The sequence below is a fragment of the Mustela nivalis genome (genome assembly GCF_964662115.1).
Source record: "Mustela nivalis genome assembly, chromosome: 5".
Taxonomy (NCBI): domain Eukaryota; kingdom Metazoa; phylum Chordata; class Mammalia; order Carnivora; family Mustelidae; genus Mustela; species Mustela nivalis.
In genome coordinates, this window is record NC_139024.1 from 69,700,605 (window position 1) to 69,707,713 (window position 7,109).

Here is a 7,109-nt window from a genome sequence, read left to right on the forward strand (position 1 = left end):
AAATAATGCTCCATGTAATGGCAAAGTAGTAATTACTGCTTTGACACATCCCTTTTCTTTTTTTTTTTAAGATTTTATTTATTTATTTATTTATTTGACAGAGAGAGATCACAAGTAGGCAGAGAGGCAGGCAGAGAGAGAGAGAGGAGGAAGCAGGCTCCCTGCTGAGCAGAGAGCCCGATGCGGGCCTCGATCCCAGGACCCTGAGATCATGACCTGAGCCAAAGGCAGTGGCTTAACCCACTGAGCCACCCAGGCACCCGACACATCCCTTTTCTTTAAAGATTTTATTTATTTATTTAATTCATTATTTTTTAAAGATTTTATTTGTTTATCTGAGAGAGAGTGAGAAAGAGAGCAAGAGAGTACAATCAGGGGGCAGGGGAGGGACAAGCAGACTCCCCTCTGAATGCAGAGTCCTACACAGGGTTCCATCTCACGACCCTGCGATCATGACCTGAGCCAAAATCAAGAGTTGGAAGCTCAATTGACTGAGGCACCCAGGTGCCCCCCACTTTTTTAAATAAGCAAACTGACTTAATGTCCGTAATTTAATATGGGGCTCTAATATAGATGCAGCTGTGTGACTTTGAAGATGACCTTGATCTGTTGTTTCCGGGTTCTCGTTTCTTCATCTGTGAATGAGACTGGTGGTCTAGATGACCTCTGTGGCGCTCACAGTCAGTGCTTCGAAGAGAACGTCTGATTTGCCTCGTCTTTGGTTCTGAACACCGTTCTCACTATGTCAATTAGGGAACCTTTAAGAACTATGGGACAATTGATTTATTACGGGAATTACACCTTTTCCAATTTGGGGACCAGGGGTGGGGAGGAATGCCCTGGGGAACAGATGGTCTCACGGGGAAGGGGGAGGATCCCTGGGGTGCCTGACCTGGCCATTCGAGAAGGCAAACCCATGCATACACAGAAGTAGTCACAAGGGAGGAGCCAATGGAAAAGTCCACAGGTGGAGTCTATGGGTCCGCAGCTATGCGTCTGGCTTGGGACTGCAGGATCATCGAGGTCGGAAGTCAGGAGAAATGGAGGAAAGAAAAGTTGAGATTGGAACCGACTGCCTCTAACCACACGACCTGCAGAAAGGGAGGCGGCTGCTTCCTTCTGCCCTCCAAATCTTGCCTGAGCTTCTCTTCTCTCCATTTCCAACCTGGAACCACTCAAGGATGGGATTCTAGGAAGCATAGTTGCAGCATAAGTAAGTTGGTAATAGAACAATTTCATATAAAAGCAGCCCAACAAAGAGGTGAGATCTTTGTTCTGATTCTCTTGGCCTATTTTCTTCATTCTTGCTACATTCTATGCATCTTTGTAAATAGTCTCAGATCCTTGGTGCAGAAAGTTAAGGAAGGAACGCTTTGGAAGAAGTATGGCTCTGAAATCACTGAGGATTTAGGGACCACGTGGACAATCCGTAAGTGAAGCTCTGGTCTAGAATTAACCTGACTTCCTGCTCACACCAGCCCCTCCCTCCTCACAGATGGCCGGGCTGTGGGTGGGCAGAGTAGGAGGTTCTGCAGAAATGGGACACAGAGCCAGAAGGGAAGGGGAGGCAGTGGGAGGAAGTGGCAGGTGGAGATACAGGATCGAAAAAGTGGGAGAGAGGAGTTCGGGAGAAGGGAATGGGAGGTAATAGGAGGAATGGGAAGTTGGAAGAAGCAGAAAGGACCGTGATATCTGGGGCAAAACACTAAATGCACGTGTGATTGATCATAAGAATAACTTTGAGAACTGGGTGGTGCAGTCAACTAAGCATCTGACCCTTGGTTTGGGCTCGGGTCTGATCTCAGGGTCCTGAGAGCCAGTACCGAGTGGGGCTCTGAGCTCCAAGAGTGGAGTCTGCTTGAGTTTCTCTCTCCCTCTGCCTCTGCCCCCCACCTCTGCCCCCCACCCCCACTCCCAACCCCCCCAATAAATAAATCTCAAAAAAAAAAAATACTTTGGAAACTTTTGGTTTCCATTACAATGAAATAGTTTACATATGCCAAGGAATGTAGGTAACCTTTTTTTAAAGATTGATCCTTATAATACCTCATATACCTACCCCCCAGCTGAAAGACAAAGAACACTGGCCCGTGTTGAAGCTGCCTGGGTGCTAGGCCCATGCGGATTCTCTTGCCCTGGGAAGGTAATTTCTACCCTGAACTTAGAGCCCAGAAACATGCAGCTGCTTTTAAGATTGCAAAGGAGAATAAATGGTGTGAGTAAACGGAGGGTAGATGGGGGTCCGTGCAGTCACTTCTTTCTTGGGTGAAGACCTCACTGACCTTCTGTGTGTTCTGACTGTAACCTGCTTCTTGGCTTGGGAGAGGGGGTCTGGCTCCTCGGACCCCATATGTTACTTCAATGTCTTTCCTTTTTTTTTTTTTTTCTTTGCCCCAGGCACAGTTGAGTCCTATGGTGATTATATCTGAACTAGCGAAGTAACCTCATCAGTTAATAGATGCTTTGTCCAAATCACAGGCACTTACTGAGCTGCTTCTTGTGTATAGAAATGCAGGCTCTAATAGCCCCCTGGAAGGCTGTTTCTTTGTAAATGATAAATTAGCAGACTCTTCCTAGACAGAAGGATATTGTTCTGTTGCCTTTTCTGGGACTTCTAGATTGGTCTCTTTGGGGCCTTTTTGCTTTGAAGGTCCTCCGCAGCCAATAGATAGAAGTAGCTTCTAAGGAAGGGCTTTTTAGGAGGGGGAGGAGGAAGTAGCCAGCAGAGAGAAGGTGGAGGCAGCTGGGGCTGGGGCTCCTTGAGGAAAAGACTGTCTCATCCAATTTTGAATCCTTCCCTGTGTCTTACACTTTGCCTGGCACAGAAGCATTTGTTGAATTGTTGAGTTGAAACGAGAGATGCATAATTGGTCAGCAGAGCCTCCACAGCTTTCTAGTTTAGCCAGGCTTTTCTATCATCTACTTTGATTCCAACTCCACTGTTTCTGAACTGCAAGTGGAATTAAAATCCGTTGAGAAATCCCTCCAGCACCCGTGTGTCTGCCAAACACCGTGGTGACTCAGGGTTGGCCACGTGGCAGCCAACTGGCCTTCAAATTGCCTCTGAAAGGTCAGAGATGAGCCAGCATTCCCCATGCTCCATCTTTGTCCCCATGTTAGCAAGATGCTCTATGGTAAATCCCTGAGAGGGAGGGGCTGTGGGTTGGGGTAGGCGGTGAGCCCACTCCACGCACAGGCTTGACTTGTGGGGAAACTGCCGACTCAAGGCAGACTGTTCTGAGTTTTGGACCCACCTCTGAAGAGGTCAGTGTGGCTATAGGGTGGGCTTTCTGACCCTCAATACCACTGTCATTTTGCATCAGGAATCCTTTGTCTCCCGGGGAGGGGGGATCGGGTGGAGGAAGGGAGTCCTGTACGTTGTAGCATGTCTAGGAGCATCTTGGACCTCTGCACATTTTGATGCCAGAAGCCCCCCGCCCCCACCACCAAGTTGTGACCATCAAAAATACTTCCAGACATTGTCCCAGGGGGCAAATGCACCTCTAGTTGAGAACTCCTGCTATAGAAAACGTGTCTGCTGCAGTTTCTCTCAGAACATTAACCCTGTAGCAGAAACAACCTGGCATGTTCATTAAACTAGAGTCCTAGAGGCCAGAATTCCTGGGATGATAACATTTGAATGTTTGGTGAGTATCCTAAGAAATCCACATATACATGAGATTTGCAATCATGTTCTTCACTGATATTGAAATAAGGATTTAAAATAATTAAATTAAGTTAAAACAATCCAATAAGATGTGGTCTATAAGTAAAACTCTTTTAATAAATTTCCTTTAACTTAAGACATTGTTTAAGAAAGCATGTGCATGGGGTAATGGGATGGCTCAGTCAGTTAGGTGTCTGCCTTCAGCTCACCTCATAATCCCCGGGAGTCCCAGGATCGAGTCCCAGACCAGCTCCCTTCTCAGCGGGGAGCCTGCTTCTCCCTCTCTTCTGCCTCTCCCTCCACTCATGCTCTCTCTCACTCTCTCTCTGAAATAAATAAAATTTTTAAAAAAGTTAATGTTCTGAAGGATATGACTTGTTGGTATCATAACCAACCCTTGTGTAGTTTATTAACATAAATTTTCCTGAATAAAGTATAGCCATCTTCCTGGCACTGACATTCCTTGGGTCACTAACTGATGTCCCTTCTGCTCTGCTCAGGCAGCACAGCGGCGAGCCCCACCACAGGACATCCGGGTGAGCTGGGCAGAGAAAGACGCTGCTTCTACACAAACATACTTACCTGACAGAGAAAATTCTTCAAAACTTGGTACCATTTAGTTTTAAGGTTAGTCCACGAACTCTGCATGGAGGAATGGGCAACAGGCATTCACATTTCCGGGAGGGATAAGATGTTTTCTGAACGTTGAATAAAAAGTTAATTGCTTTTTCGTTTTTTAAACTGGACAACTTCTTAAGATGCTGCTTGGGAAGCAGTCTCAGTCTCAGCATTCTTTCGTTGGGGTGGGGCGCTGGGTGCTCTGTGCCTGGTGAATTTAGGGAAGGGGCCTAGGTCGGCAGAGTCCTGGGTATGGTACTTACAGGGAACGTGGTTCGCGGACATTCTGTGGGGCGGCAGAGTGCAGCTGCGCAACACGATGCGGAAGAACAGAAAGAAGACTAAAAAGACGAAAAATGAACAGAGTCTGCTTTAACATATTGCTTAAGGCTGACTGCGCCCGTAACAGCAGCTAACATGTGCGATGCGCTGTGTGTCTACTTTAATCTTATCAACAGCCCTAGGACGAAGGCACTCTTCCTCCTCCTTTTAGCAGATGAGAACACTCAAGTTTCGAGCTAGCCCCACGGGCCTCTCTTCTCTAACCCATGCTCCTACCACCCTACGATGGGCTTCGGAGATTCCTGAGAATTCGACTTGGGAGACACCCTCTAGGGACAAATGTTCACTGGCTTCTGTGACCCAGCAGTTAACCTACTCTATGACATGGCTTTGGGGGTGCCTGGGTTGCTCTGCCAGTTAAGTGAGCAACTCTTGATTTCAGCTCAGGTCAGGATCTCAGGGTCCTGGAATCCAACTGAGCCCGTTGTACCCCACGCTCAGCAGGGAGTCTGCTCAAGGATTCTCCCTCTCCGTCTTCTCCTCTGTCCGCTCGAACTCTCTGTCTTACTCTCTAAAATAAATCTTAAAAAAAAAAAAAAAAAAAAAGCTTTGAGTTGGTTCACAATGTGGGCTTCTGTTATAGCAGCCTTGTATCTGCCTGCCCATGGGCTGTGGGGTAAAGGAACAGCGCTGTCCCAAGGGTGAAGGAGGGCCTGGGAGGAATACAGTGTAGTCAAGGGGCCACCCCCAGGGAAGGTCAGCAGGGCCTGGCACCCCAGGAACTGCAGGACAGGAGGTGGGTCTCCCAGTGGGGGCAAATGGAGACTGGGGTCCTTTAAGCATGCCAGAGTCCTTTTGATTTTTTTTCCTGTACTCTGCCCTTCTGCCCTGTACTCCCCTCTTTTCCTAAGACCTTCTCTTCCAACTGAATTCATTCACTTAAGATAAAAGGGAGGCAAGGAGGATGATTCCAAGAGATTTTTCCAGCTCTGCAGCCCCACAGGAAAGGCGAGGCTCTAGAGCTCTGTCCAGAGCCCCAGAGGAGGCTGCTGGGCACCATGGAGGAGAGAGAAGGTCAGGGCCGGAAGGAAGGTGGCTGTCACAGCTGAGTGTCTTAAGAGAAGCTGCAAGCTTGCTTTATTCAAAGCAGGAAGCAGAAAGAAAACACATGGTATTCTGGCCAGCCCATAGAATTTTAATGTCCAATCAAGTGTATTTCACAGCATTTACTTGAACTGGTCCACTCCGAGCTTCCACGATTCTGCCATCTTTGACATCTTTTGCTCCCTTTGTTTTTTGCTCTCCCTTCTCACCTGGTCTGAAAAACATGGTGCCTCTGGAGGCAGAAGCTCAGGCAACAACAATGTGACTTTTACAACTGCCAGCATGATGAATGACTTGGTATCCTTTGACGCTCCGCCCCCCAAAGTTCAAGTTCCCTATGTCACACAGAAAATTTCAATCAGAACGCAAAATTTGTCCTCAAAGCACACCATGCCCCTACAATAGGGCATCCCCCCAGAGAGCCAGCACAGAGCTGTGCAGAACAGAGCCCCCTCTTCTTTCTACTCAAGGTCATCTGCAAATCGAAGATGCTGTAATGGAGGGCTTTTACGGACTTACTTCATCCTCTTGGTTCTTCAGCTTGGCTCACTTAGAAGCATTCTGGGGGGAAACCTGGCTCTCACTGAGCCACCTACTCCTCCTTTTCCTGTGCATGGGGCAAGTCAGCGGAAAGGGTGAGGCTTTACTTCCAAGACTGCTGTGTCCCGTACTTTGTAAGCACTCCACACCAACCAGCAAGATGCGTCTTCGTGGCTCTGTGTTTGGAACAGAGAACTAGATGCCTGTGACACAATGAGAAAGTCCTCAAAGTTGAAGACAAGTGAATCAGAACTTGGAAATAAAGAAAGCACAGGAAGTGACTCACTTCCCTGCAAGAAGACAGAGAGAGAGAGAGAGAGAAAGAGACAGACAGACAAAACCGACAGTGCTGTGGAGAAACCCAGATTTCCATACTTACCCAGTAGAGAGCAGCCACCACCAGGATCCCAGACTTTGGAGGTGGCTTATCTAATATAATTTGGTTTTATAGAATCCCATCAACTTCTTTATCTTCCAAGTCTTCACTTGGGGGAGTGTCCACTCTCAGAAGAGCCCCACCTCCAGAATTACAGGCCCTCTTTAAGAGAACCATGCTAATTACCCGGATGTTTAATTCAAATGATTCCTTTTATCAAGAGGACAGTGGACTTTGAAATCAATGTGAGATTCTGTGGGGATTTTCCTCATTATAAGCATAAACACGTGACAGAGAAGCAGACCTAATTACTGCGTCCCAGCGTTGGCAGTGTTTTAATATCCTCCCCCATCCCCCTGCTTTATACTGGAAGCACTGAAAGAAATAAATAGAACCACTTAATTGCTGACTTTCAAATTTGTGCAGAAGTAGCAAAGACTCAGGATGGCATTCATTCTGGGTGGTCATATTGTCCTATCTGGACATCTCCACCATCTCCAAATTAAAGAATGCAGTAGAAAA